Genomic DNA, 14,895 nt, shown 5'->3' with positions numbered 1-14,895 from the left:
TGTTTGGTTTTTGTCAGTAACTGTGTCGCGTCTGCTGCGCGGGTTTATGACCGGGATGCGCTGTTGGCGATCAAAGATTCGCTAGCTGTTTATGGCAACACCTGGAGCAGTTCCAAGGGGAGTTGTCCACCTCCGCTTGTTTGCTGCGTACTGGACTATTTACTGCTTTGCCCCAAAAATAAAAAACGGAGAAGGGGTTCTAGAGCCGGAGTCTGGGTTCGGTTGAGACGACTGCGCAGATCTTCGGCTGGTAAATGGGGCCTGCCTCGATATCTGCGGATTGTACCTTACAATTGGGAGTCAGACGCGTCACGAGGAGCCGGACTGCTGGGATCCTTCACCTGCCTGTTTGGCTCGCCTTGCATGGATGGAGACCTCCATGCTCATCGAAGGAGAATTCATCACTATAGTCGCTCTTCTAACAAGAACAATCTTATCCGCGTCCCGCTGACTATGGATGTAGGAGCTGCAGATCCCTCATCTCTTCGGATGGCCCTCCTCAACGTGCGCTCCATCTCTAACAAGTCTTTCGCTGTGAACGAGCTTTTTACGAAGGAATCGCTTCATTTTATGTTTTTAACTGAAACTTGGCAACAAGGATTGGATTTTATTCATCTGCGGGAACTTTGCCCAGGTAACTGTTCTGTCCTCGCAACGCCCCGGGAAGGGCGCCGAGGCGGCGGACTGGCGGCCATGTTTAAAGACAGTTTCTCCTGCAGACTGGTAAATCCTCCACCTTTCTCCACTTTTGAGCTACAAATAATTAAAGTGGGCTCTAGTCATTTATTTTACTGTATTTTAGTTTACAGACCTCCCGGTGCGACCGGAGAGTTTTTATCTGAGTTCACTGAGCTGCTGTCCTCCATCATCAAGCTGGAGAAAGTTTTAATTTTGGGTGATTTTAATTTACACGTTGACGATGTTTCCTGTAAGGCGGCGGCTGACTTCATCTCTATTACTGAGTCCTTCCACTTCACTCAACATGTACAAGCAGCCACTCATTGCAAAGGCCACACTCTGGACCTGGTTTTTTCTTTAGGCCTAAATGTGGAACATGTTTGTGTGGTGGACATATTCTTTAGTGATCACAATTGTATATTTTTCAATGTGTCCTTTAGCCTTGATCCTGCTCCTCCTAGCCGCTTGATCCAAAGAAGGATCATAACTGAGCAAACCGCTGAAGCTTTTATTTCTCTATTCGACCCTGCATCCTTAGATTTTAACTCTATGAATGTGGACTCAGCGGTTGCTTGTTTTAACATATATTGTAGAGACATTCTGGACTCAATTGCACCTTTTAAACAGAGCACTGTTCGTCGCACAAGTAGTCCTTGGATTAATAATGAAATCATGACTTTGAGGAGATTATATCGGAAAACTGAACGTCTATGGAAACGTACTGCTCTGGTGGTTCACAGGCTCCACCTTAAAGACCTGATCAGCTCCTTAAATGATATGATCAAGAATGCACGAGCCAATTACTTTGCGAATCTCATTAAATTAAAAGGTCGAAATCCAAAAATCTTATTTGACACAATTAAGAACATTGTTTCTCCTTTGTGTTTATCTCTGAGTGCTTTTACACTTGCTGATTGTAATCAGTTTTTACACTTTTTTATGGATAAAATTACCAACATAAGAGCCAGTATCTCTCCAATACTTTCTCACTGCCTGGACCCTCGACCTCTGACCTCTGATACGTGGTCTTCGTTTACCCTTGTTTCCATTAATGAGATTACTGATCTTTTAAAACATATGACTCTGTCATCAAGTCCAGTGGATTTCTTCCCAGCATCTCTATTTAAAGACATTTTTAACTACATTGGTCCAAGTGTAGTAAGCTTGATAAATATGTCTCTCGTTTCCGGATCGGTTCCTCAAGGTTTCAAAACTGCTGCGGTCTGTCCCCTCCTAAAAAAGCCTAATTTGGGTACCTCTCTACCTGAAAACTACAGACCTATCTCAAAACTTCCTTTCATGTCAAAGATCCTTGAGAAGGTTGTAGCACAACAGCTGACTGCTTTTCTAGAAGAAAATAATCTTATGGATACTTTTCAATCTGGCTTTCGCAGACTCCATTCCACTGAAACAGCTTTACTAAAAGTTTCCACTGATGTGTTGATGGCAGCAGATTCTGGAAACTACACTGTACTTGTTGTATTGGACCTGACTTCTGCTTTTGACACTGTGGATCACACTGTTCTTATCAACAGACTGAGAGATCATTTTGGTATTTCTGGTACTGTTTTAGACTGGTTTAACTCTTATTTATCCGATAGGTCTTTTACTGTTTTTATGAACAATGTTCACTCTGATGCTGCTCAGCTGTCCTGTGGAGTGCCCCAAGGTTCAGTTCTGGGCCCACTGCTTTTTGCATTGTATTTACGCCCTCTAGGTGTTATCATAAATCGTTACAGTAACGTTTCATATCATGTATATGCAGACGATATTCAAATTTATTGTTCCTTTAGACCCTCTGAATCCTATAAATTGACAGAATTAAGTAATTGCCTAGTTGATATTAAAACATGGCTTACTGATAACTATCTTCAGTTAAATGCCAGCAAGACTGAGACTCTTATTGTAGCTCCTGATGACAAAATTTCGGAAATCAGGAAGCATCTTGGGTTTTTAAACCCGTCGGGGAAAAATAGTCTCAGAAATTTGGGTGTTCTGTTTGACAGCTCCTTGTCTCTGGACAATCATTGCAAATCATTAGCTCGTAACTGTTTTTACCATTTAAGGAATATTTCGAAGCTTCGAGCTATTTTATCTCAAAAAGAATTAGAAATGATTGTCCATGCTTTTATCTCTTCTCGCTTAGATTACTGCAACAGCCTTTTAGTAGGTCTGAGCAAATCCTCCTTAGCTTCCCTTCAGTCTGTGCAAAATGCTGCGGCCAGACTTTTAACTAGAACTCATAGAACGGCTCACATTACTCCTGTTCTGGCCTCCCTGCACTGGCTCCCGGTGCATTTTAGGATTAATTTTAAAATCTTGGTTTTAACTTTTAAGGCACTTAATGGTGAGTCTCCAAAATATATACTGGACCTTCTGAAGCCTCTCTGTTCATTTAGGACTCTGAGGTCGTCTAATCAGATGCTGCTGTCGGTTCCAAGAACCCATTTTAAAACTCGTGGTGATAGAGCATTTCAGGTGGTGGCTCCAAGGCTCTGGAACGCCCTCCCTCTGGTGATGCGCTGTTCTGAGTCGACTGACTCTTTTAAAAAAAGTCTTAAGACTCATCTGTTTAGACAGGCATTTGGCTAAATTTTTATTCATTTCACATTCATTTATTGCTTCTGTTTTTACTGTTCTTACTGTAATTTGATGTGTGTTCTGTACAGCACTTTGTGATTTTATATCTGTGAAAGGTGCTATATAAATAAAGCTTACTTACTTACTTACTTACTTACTTACTTACTTGTGCATTTGTGAATCTGCTGAACATTCTCGATTTATGTAATTAAATATGGCCTTGTGTCACAGCTGGATCTATTTCAAGCAATTTTTTCCCTCAGAATGTTTTAGAATTTCACTTCATTATTCCATCCATTCATCCATTTTCTATACCTGCCTAATGAAACTCAGGGTCGTGGGGGGGCTGGAGCCTATCCCAACTGTCATTGGGCGAGTGTCAACTCCAATTACAAATTGAGTCTTAAAGTGCCCTTTTCAGAAAAACTCTATGCTGGTCTTTACAGCAAAGTGGTTGCTTATATGAATCACAGCGGCCAAGCCTCATCTGAAAGTCAGCCATTCAGCAGGTGAATCAGACACAAGCTCCATACAGCACAAAGCCTTTTCATTATTCACTGCCAGGCCAACAGTAGAGCAGTGATTCCAAAACTCCCATAATTATTAAGGCTGCCCTTGATACTCAACATGGAAGCTATACAGTCACTGAGTATCATGACAAAGAGCAATAGCGGCTGCTACTTTCTGGGCTCAAAGCCCAGAGTATACAAGCATTTACATTACATGTTATAGCTCTCAAGAGAAAGTGACAGTTTTTTAAGGATACACAGGCAGCAGACAGAATCAAAGTTTCAACCACACAGCTACTGCCCGACAACTGCCCCGGAAGAGGCACCCAAACACAGTTGCCTATAATTTTCTCTCCATCTACTTACAGCAACACACTAGAACAACTTACTATCCTTAAAATTAGGAAGAAAAATCTATCAGGCTTCAACTGAGTAGCAGTAATCAAAGCCACAGCCAGGACCACTGATTTGATTCATAGAAATGGAGCTACAGCAGAAGTGTTTTTTATCCCATTGAAAATATCTATTGATAAGATACATTTCATAAATATTCTGCAACAGCAATACGGAGTCCCCCAAATATTGAGATTTTTTTTTCACTCAAGGGTAACTTTCAGTCAATATTGTCAATATACTGTACCTCACTAAAACTTGGATGGTTTAGGCAATAACATCAGTTGGTCAGTGGTTAAATCTAAAATACTCGGTTGAATTTAGGTAATTACAATGGTTGGAGCTGAAATGCTTTCTTTTAAAAATGTCATACTCATCCTAAATGATGCCATGGAGATTTGTCAATGAAACAAAACTACAAGGCAACCTTTTTCTCACTTCCTGGTGGAGGTTAGGCAGCAACGTCACTCATTTATGGTTGGAAATCAAAACCACTTTCTAAAACCAGTTTAACTGTTCACATGCAATTTCCTAAAATACTTCTCGAGGTTACATATTATTTGAATGGAATTATAGGCTGCTTAAAGCGGCACTATGCAACTTTTTCATGGTCATAAAATTGCTTGGCAATCATCAGATAGCTTGGCTGACCTGTTCTGATGAAAACGGTGACATTTCCATCTCCATCTGGTGGCCCTAGCCCGAAACAGCGCTTGCAACTTTGCCTGTGGCGCCGCGTGCTTTGTTTACCTCTGGAAGTCTCGCGACACACGAGAGCCGAGAACTACTGCTTCACGGCAGGTCTAAAGGGCTCTGAGCCGAGCCAGGAAGCCTGATAAGACACACCTCTCTCCATTAGCTGTCGACGGCTAAATTGAATGTGGTTAGCTTCTAGAGTAGTAATATATAATATGGCTAGACTGTCGCCTTATTTTCTACGGAGCTCCCCCTACAGCTTTGGGGTGTGTATTGCATGGTAAACAAACCCCGTATTACTGAAAGTTGCATAGCGCCGCTTTAAGTTAAGTTAAAGCTAAAGCTTTCCTTTGCTGAGATAAGGCCAAATTGCTTTGGCCTTATCGCTTTGCTTGACGCTGTGACGCTTTGCGGTAAGACGTGTTGCATCACTTCCTGTTACCTTGCTTGTGCACTGTGGAATTTCTTGCTCCGCTTGGAGTACTGATAATCACTTTATTTCGATCTATAACTTACACAATTTTGCATAGTTAAACTCTATAGCTTACCGTTCTGTTCTAACACACTTCTACAGTTCTTTATTCTCACTTTTTAACGGTGTGTCTGGTTCTCTAGCGTAGCATGGCTACCGGTTCTCTTCCTCCTTCTCATGCTTTCACCTGCTCCGTGTGTCAGATGTTTAGTTACTCCTCTGCCTCCTTTAGCGATAATGGTACATGTAACAAATGTAGTCTTTTTGTAGTTTTGGAGGCGAGGTTATCTGAATTGGAAGCTCGGCTCTGCACTGTTGAAAATCAACCGATAGCGAGCCAGGTCCCTTTTGCCAGTGTGGAGCCACCTAGCGTAGCTAGCTCAATTAGCCTCCCCCTAGCAGAACCTGAGCAGCCAGGATTACAACGTGGCCGGGTGACTGTCAGGAAGAGGCATAGCTCTAAAGTCAAGCCCGTCGTTCACCATCGACCTGTCCACGCTTCAAACAGATTTTCCCCACTCAGCGACACACCCGCTGAGGACAAAACCCTGGTAATTGGCAGCTCTATAGTCAGAAACGTGGCATTAGAGACACCAGCGGCCATAGTCAAATGCATTCCAGGGGCCAGAGCGGGCGACATAGAATCCTATTTAAAACTGCTGGCTAAGGATAAACGTAAATATGGTAAAATAGTTATTCACGTCGGCGTTAATGACACCCGGTTACGCCAATCGGAGGTCACTAAAATTAATGTTGCATCGGTGTGTAATTTTGCCAAAACAATGTCGGACTCCGTAGTTTTCTCTGGACCCCTGCAAAATCTGACCAGTGATGACATGTTTAGCCGCATGTCGTCCTACAATCGCTGGTTGTCTAGATGGTGTCCAGCAAACAACGTGGGCTACATAGATAATTGGCAATCTTTCTGGAGAAAACCTGGTCTGATGAGGAGAGACGGCATCCATCCCACTTTGGAAGGAGCAGCTCTCATTTCTAGAAATATTGAAGAATTTATTTGCCACCCTAAAACATGACAACCCAGGGCTCAGACCAGGATGCAGAGTTGTAGTCCTGCACACTTCTCTGCAGCTTCCCACCTGCTGCTACCCACCCAATCGATTAACACAAAAGGAGCAAATCCTCTTGTGCAAAAAGAAATTATTAAAACAAAAACTTTAACTGAACAAAAACATCAAACTATTAAATGTGGTTTGCTGAATATCAGATCTCTCCTTTCCAAGTCTCTGTTAGTGAATGAGTTGATTTGTTATCATCATATTGATATATTTTATCTTACAGAAACCTGGCTGCAGCAGGAGGATCATGTTAGCATTAATGAAGCAACTCCCTCTGACTGTTTAAATGTTCACGTTCCTCGAACCACAGGCAGAGGAGGAGGAGTGGCAGCTATTTTCAGATCAGGGTTACTAATCAGTCCCAGACCCAAGATTAGTTTGAGCTCTTTTGAATCTCTGATTCTCAGTTTTTCCCACGCAAAGTGGAAATCCCAGAAACCTCTTGTGTTTGTTGTTGTGTATCGTCCACCTGGCCCTTATTCTGAGTTTCTGTCTGAATTCTCAGAGTTTTTATCCCAGTTAGTGCTGAGTACAGATAAAGTCATTGTAGTGGGTGACTTTAATATTCATGTAGATGTTGAAAATGACAGCCTGAATATGAACTTTAATTCTATATTGGACTCTATTGGATTTTCTCAGAGTGTACACGGACCGACTCACTGCCTTAATCACACCCTTGATCTTGTTCTGACTTATGGCATTGAGAGTGAACAGTTAACAGTGTTCCCTCATAACCCTGTCTTATCTGACCATTTTCTGATAACCTTTGAGTTTACATTACTTGACTATACAGTTTCTGAGAAGAAATTTTCATATAGAAGGTGTCTATCAGAGGATGCTGTAACCAGATTTAAAGAATTAATTCCATCATCCTTTTCTTCACTGCCATGTGCAGATATGACAGAGGACGACTACCTAAACTTTACTCCAGCAGCACTTGACTCTCTTGTTGACAGCACTATAGTTTCAATGCGTACAGCACTGGACAATGTTGCCCCTCTGAAAAGGAAGGTAATCAGTCAGAAGAGGTTGGCTCCTTGGTATAATTCACAGCTGCGTGCTTTAAAGCAGACTGCAAGAAAGCTGGAGAGGCAGTGGCGTTCCTCTAATTTAGAAGAGTCTCAGTTAGTCTGGAAAGATAGTTTAATAACGTATAAGAAAGCCCTTCGTAAAGCTAGAACTGCTTATTATTCACCATTGATAGAAGAGAATAAGAATAATCCCAGGTTTCTCTTCAGCACTGTAGCCAGTCTGACTAAGAGTCCAAGCTCTGTTGAGCCAGGTATTCCTTTAACTCTCAGCAGTGATGATTTCATGAGCTTCTTTATTAATAAAATTGTTTCTATCAGAGAGAAGATTGATGGAGTCCTTCCCACTATTATCAGTGATGTATCATCAAGTACAGCAGCTTTAGAAGTATCTTTAGAACCTGATTTATATTTAGACGGCTTCTGTCCAGTTGATCTCTCTGAACTAACAACAGCAATAGTCTCTTCTAAACCATCAACTTGTGTTTTAGACCCAATCCCAACCAGACTGTTCAAGGAGGTTTTCCCATTAATTGACACTTCCATATTGGATTTGATCAATCTGTCTTTGTTGACAGGATATGTACCTCAGACTTTTAAGGTTGCTGTATTAAACCTTTACTTAAAAAACCTACTCTTGATTCAGAGGTGTTGGCTCATTATAGACCTATATCCAATCTCCCTTTTATGTCTAAAGTTCTTGAAAAAATAGTTGCAGCTCAGCTTTGTGATCACTTACACGGAAATAATCTGTTTGAAGAGTTTCAGTCAGGATTCAGAGTGCATCATAGCACAGAAACTGCACTGCTGAAAGTTACCAATGATCTCCTCTTAGCCTCTGATAGCGGACTTGTGTCTGTGCTTGTCCTGTTGGATCTCAGTGCTGCATTTGATACGGTCGATCACAGTATCTTATTACACAGACTTGAACATGTTATTGGGATTAAAGGAGCTGCATTAGGCTGGTTTAAGTCATATTTATCTGATAGATTTCAGTTTGTTCTTGTAAATGAAGAATCTTCCTCACACACCAGAGTAAGTCATGGAGTTCCCCAGGGTTCTGTGCTTGGACCGATTCTTTTCACTTTATACATGCTTCCATTAGGTAACATTATTAGACAGCATGGCATAAATTTCCATTGCTATGCTGATGATACTCAGCTGTACTTATCTATAAAACCAGATGAACCCAATAGGTTGGTCAGACTACAAGCATGTCTTAAAGACATAAAGACCTGGATGACTCAGAACTGTCTGCTTCTAAATTCAGACAAAACTGAAGTCGTTATCTTTGGACCTGAGCGTTTCAGGGAGAAATTGTCTAGCTATATAGTTACTCTAGATGGTATTTCCTTGGCTTCTAATTCTACAGTGAGGAACCTTGGAGTTATTTTTGACCAGAACTTATCATTTGACTCACATATAAAACAGGTTTCTAGGACTGCCTTCTTTCACCTTCGTAATATTGTTAAAATCAGGAACATCTTGTCTCAGAGTGATGCAGAAAAACTAGTCCATGCATTTGTTACTTCAAGATTGACTTCAAGACTTTATTATTGGGCTGTCCCACATATTCTCTGAAAAGCCTTCAGTTGATCCAAAATGCTGCAGCCAGAGTTTTGATGAGAACTAACAGGAGAGATCATATTTCTCCAGTTTTAGCTTCTCTTCATTGGCTCCCTGTTAAATTCAGAATAGAATTTAAGATTCTTCTCCTTACATATAAAGCTCTTAATGACCGAGCTCCATCATATCTTAAAGATCTGATTGTAAGATATTTTCCTAACTGAGCACTTCGTTCCCAAACTGCAGGTTTACTTGAGGTTCCCAGAGTTTCTAAAAGTAGAATGGGAGGCAGAGCCTTCAGTTATCAGGCCCCTCTATTGTGGAATAAGCTGCCAGTAAATGTCCGGGAAGCAGACACCCTTTCCACTTTTAAGACCAGGCTTAAACTTTCCTTTTTTATAAAGCTTATAGTTAGGTCTGTTGAATCTGATAGTGTGTCTGCTAGTGTGTCTTGTTTTGCCTCCACCTCTGGCACCCTCTATACTTTCATTACCCCCTACCCGAACCAGGGTTTGAATCTCATTCCCGCTTATCTTACCTCTTTTATTTCTCCCCCTACCCGAACCAGGGTTTGCAACCCCACCCCGCTGTGACTGGTGTGCAGTTGGTGAGAGTGAGTTGTATGGCTTTGTTTTTGCTGGTATTTTTAGTGATTATAGGAGTGTTCAGGTGAGTTTGTCTGCTGAATCTGCTAGTGTGTCTTGTCCTGCCTCCACCTCTGGCCCCTTCTATACTTTCATTACCCCCTACCCGAACCAGGGTTTGAATCCCATTCCCGCTTATCTTACCTCTTTTATTTCTCCCCCTACCAGAACCAGGGTTGGCATCCCCACCCCGCTGTGACTGGTGTGCAGTTGGTGAAAGGCTGAGGTAGCTTGTGGCTGTAAAAAGATGGTTGTTGTGGTGTGAGGAGCAGATCTATATAGGGAGTATAGGGAATTACTCACTGAGTCTGGTCCTTTATTTATTTTTTCGTTAGCACAAGTTTCTTGTGTTTACCTTGAATAGGGATGGCTCAGGTAATCCTGAAACATCCCATAGTTAAGCTGCTATAGGCCTAGACTGCTGGGGGGCCTCATCTGTCACACCTTTCCTCACTTTACTCTCTTTATGTATATGTGACATTATTGTGGTCATTAACTTGTGTTTCCCTGTTCCAACAGATATCCTTTGAATGGTGTTACAGTGCCGCCGCCGCCGCCCCCTTTCTGTGCATCTTCCACAGGGGGCTTTCCACACACATCCAACTGGTTGGAGACCTCTTGATAGACCTAGACCACAGAAAATTATGTTTTTAATTTGGCAGAGGTTTCCCCAGGAATCCAAAGGATATGGACAAAACATTTCAGGGGAGAGGGATGTCTAGTTTTTTGCTACCAAGAATTTACTGATAAGAAACAGCACATTTTGAATGTATATTTCGAAAATAAATAATTATATGTGATATTTGATTGAAATAGAAATCTGCACCAAACATTTACAAGGCTTTTCTGATCAACGTCAAGATCAATTCACAAGTCTGACGAGATCGTAGAATTGGAAAATAATGCATTGTCTACATCCAAATAATGTTCAAATCACGATTTAAGTACTACTGGCAAATGAGAAAGTAGAGCTTTGCTGCAAATTCTAATATAACTGACTTGCAGCTAAAAAGAGCCAGAAAAAGTTTGCAAACATGAATTGACCTGAATAGGCGTGGTGCTATATTGCACAAGGCCACAGTTTTAACGTTTAAACCCTCAATTCAGTTGTCCAGTAAAGAAAGTCTCACTCAGTAATACGTATCCCTCTTTGTTGAAACTACATAACTCTTTAGTAGCCATCAGATCATATTTTTTATATATATATCTATCTATATAAATATAGATAGATATAGATATACAGTATCTATATATATGTGTATGCTTAGGCCTGATCCTACACTTACAGCAACTTATATCTCCAGAGAGCATTAAACAGTTATTACATTCCAGCCTTGCAAAACTAGGGCACATATGACAGTTACAAGCAAGCCTATACTCATTGAAAGATGAGTGTGACTCCTCAGGGCACCATAAAATTAGCAACAGTGACAGAGTAAGGGAGCTTTGGTCTCTCCTGGCTTTCCACTTGCTACATTTATAACACTGTACATCTACAGCTGTGATGAGTAATATACAGGGAGATTAATTTACTGAGAAGAACTGCTTTATATTTGATGAATGCACTTGTCACGAGTAAAATTATGTTTCTGCCAAAGATATTGATTTTTGCTTCTACAAATATGGCCCCACAAGCCCCTTTACTTTCAAATCAGAACAGCAGAACAAAAAGCCATCGAAACTGAAACACCCTAATCCCAAAGGAAAACATGCACAGTAATGGCTGGAGCCTATCCTGACTCTCATTGGGTGGGAGGCAGGGTACAACCTGTACATGTCACAGGGCCACATGAAGACAATCCAGACAAACAACCATCCATGCTCCATCACATTATGACAAAGCGATTCTTATGTTCTGCTGTGATCATGCAGGTGAATATATGGAGCAGAAAAGGAGACCCCAAGGTGAGCAAAGGAAGGCCCACGTATTACTGAAAAGCCTTAGCCTGGGAATTCCCATGCTGCTTTGCGCTCGATTTCATTCTCACTGCAAAGTCAGCCTGGAAACCACCGCCCTAATTTTTGCCTGAGTTTGGGAACCAATCACAGAACGGGGGGGGGGGCAGCAAGACAATGACGACGTCTATGCGCTACACCGAAGCTTGTAGAGTGTTAATCCAACATGACAGCGGACACAACGTTACCATTTGATGCAGCCTTAGAAAGTGTTTCGGAGTAGATTCACCCTAGGGTCATTTGAACCGTGACATCCAGCCAAGTAGCCCACCCGAAGTTTTTCCGATGAATACATCAGCTGAGTTACTGAGTTATCCCGAATAGCTTACTACAAGCGCTAACGGACCTTGGCAGTATCTCCAAAATTACCATACTAAAATCACATGTCATGACACCAAACTTCTACAGTAGTACAAATATGGTCTGTACTCACAAAACGATGCATTTGGAAGTTTGTACATAGTCCAGGAGTTTATTATTATCATCAACACAAGCCTGATAGCTTTTCTGCTGCTAAAGTTGCGTCGACGTCACTTCTGGGAGCTGGGAGCTTCAAAGTAAGATGAGGGTTGATCTACTACTGTAGACAACAAAGCAAAGCTGCTCAATTTCTCCATTATTAAAATAAATTCACAACTCTACAACATAAAAATTCATGTAGAATATAGCATATAGGCCTACCTTGTTGTCAATTTAAGTAGCTTAGAGCGCAAGTTTACTTTTATTTTCCATTTTTTCCTTCTTCCTCGTCAAATTTCTGTCGTCATCTGGTATAAGTGATACAATTGGCTATGAATCGCGCGCAAAGCAGCATGGGAAGAACCTTACGTCATTTGATAGACATTCGTAGCGCCCAATAAACGGCTCTAGGCATTCGTAAACCACGCCTCAAATACGAGAAAATGCACACATAGTTCCCAGACCACCATCTCATCGAGATTGTGGACGCGTCAGCCAGGCTAGAAAAGCCTAACAATTGTTCACAAGCTATCAGGCATTTCTAAAAATGAACTATTGCTCTTCACTGTTCAATGGAAGGAAACACATCATGAAGTAAAAACTCAGCTGGTTACCCAAATGTATGCTGCACACACTGAAAGACATGTACATCCTTATTTAAATGAAACAATCCACATTCAGTAGAGCAAACTTCGTCCTGAGTTTTAAGAAGCAACTTAACTTTACAAATTCATTTTGGAATCTGCCACCTTAGCTGATCTTCACCAGTCTTTTCATGAAAGAATGTGAAGTAGCATCAAAATGCTAATTTTGACACATTTTTGCTACTAGCATAATCTTGCTTTGCATTCATTCGTCAAAAAGGGTAGCTCCAAAACTGCACTGCTTGAGGTTCAATCAAGCAAGAGCTGGGATAATTTTCAACATCAGTTTTTCAATAAATCAATTTTGCTGCATTGTTTTGGGAATCAATCTGATAAGGAAGTTCAATCTACTTAGATTTACAGGTAAAGTTTGTGTGAAACTAAACTAAAAGAATTGTGTTCACTTTTTAAACATCTCCATCCCTTGTCACCTTACCAATTTGCATCTATGGCCAATGACTGTAATTTTTGCAATACATTTTTAAAGCTGAGAATACAATTCACTCATAGCTCTTTTTTTGTAGATCAAAATGAAGAATTTGCAAGCACACAGCCAGGCTCCACTCTTATCTTCTTTATTGTCTTGTTAAAAAAAGACATGGACATTCCAAGAAAGCACATCATCCTGAGGAAATCATAAGGTGCCCTAAAATATTAATGTAATTACTCGACATTAAATGTGTGTGAATGACCTTTGCTGAGAGTACTGATAGAGCTTCACTTTTCTTTAAAAAAAAATTAGTGTACTGGTTGGCCTGACAACAAATTAAATTTCTACTGTGTGATAGTCCATCCCAAATATCCTCATTTACTCATACATAGTAACTCCCAGCCTCTCCCGAGCACTTGAAGATTGTCTGTTTGTCCCTAGTAATCTGTGCATATTATCCTCCAGGTTATCTCTCAACGACTATTTACGTGTATTCTCCCGAGCCAGAAGTCGTTTTACTGATGGTTCTCCTGGAAAGACTTACCACCAAGATTTTCAATGGTGCCATATTTCAGATAAACCAAAATGATGTTTTCCCTGTGCTCTTAATTTCAAATGGATTATAAATAAATGTTTACAAACCTTATATTTTGAAAGTTGGCCAGTGTGATTTACTTACATCAACTTTTGCTTTGCAAATCAGTCTTTTTGACGGCATTCACTTAATTTATTGGTATATTATTACCATTAACTGTGTCACTGGGAGATAATATGACACTACTTCTGATACTGTGTGAATGTGTTCTCTCATCTGTATGCACATCAGAAACAAAAGAGGTCTTCTCACAAAAGCAATACTCAGATTAGCAATGCCACTGGTCAAAAACTGAATTCAACTCTTTCAATTTTATACACAAAAAAACTTATTTTACACAATTTATATCAAAGAGCAGGAAATGTGATACTTTCAAATGTTTGTATTATGAAGTTAGCCTGCAAATTTTAAAATTGAAAATTTCTGGAATACATTAAAGACAGCTGAGGTTATACATTCAGGCTGACAAAGGAAAGCGATTCAGAGAGAGAACCTCCTGCTATTCACTTTGTGTGATGGACTATTGCTCGACCATTTTGCAGATCCATCTACTCAATATGGTATGTTCAGCATTACAGACAGCATTTGAAAGCAGCATGTTTTAAAGCCTTCACCGCAGGGGCAGATGGGCTTATGCTTGCTGCCAGACAGCAAGGCAGCAGGGTTTACACTGCCAAAGCAGAAGAAGGACTGTCTTAGACAAATGCTGTTTTTGCAAGACAGTACTGTATGAATAATCTTAAAACCACCTATCTTGTTTATATTCACAGTTTTTAAAAAAAACAAAAACTGAAATAATATATTGCAACACATGCTTTATGAGACATCTGCAGATCATTTTTATCTAATACACTCTTAGCCGAAATTTAGAAAGACCAGAACTGCCAAGAGTACAAACAGATGCTGTTGAAGTGACAGTTTTGTGAACCTGAGTACAAAACATAAGCCACACAGAGAAATAAGCAAATGGATTAGGGAACGAGGCTGTGCAACCCAATCTCATGAATGAGCCAGCAACTTAAATTTTAATTTGTTTTATGAAAAGGAATCAAGATGAAGTGCATTCAAAGCATAGTGCTATCAGTGGAGATTGCAGCTATTAGTGTGTGCACCAAACCAAACTAAATTGGTTATTTCAATGGAGGCAGTCAAAGGAAGCTTAACATATA

Source organism: Odontesthes bonariensis, chromosome 24 (genome assembly GCF_027942865.1).
Source record: "Odontesthes bonariensis isolate fOdoBon6 chromosome 24, fOdoBon6.hap1, whole genome shotgun sequence".
Classification (NCBI taxonomy): domain Eukaryota; kingdom Metazoa; phylum Chordata; class Actinopteri; order Atheriniformes; family Atherinopsidae; genus Odontesthes; species Odontesthes bonariensis.
This window is presented reverse-complemented; position numbering follows the sequence as displayed.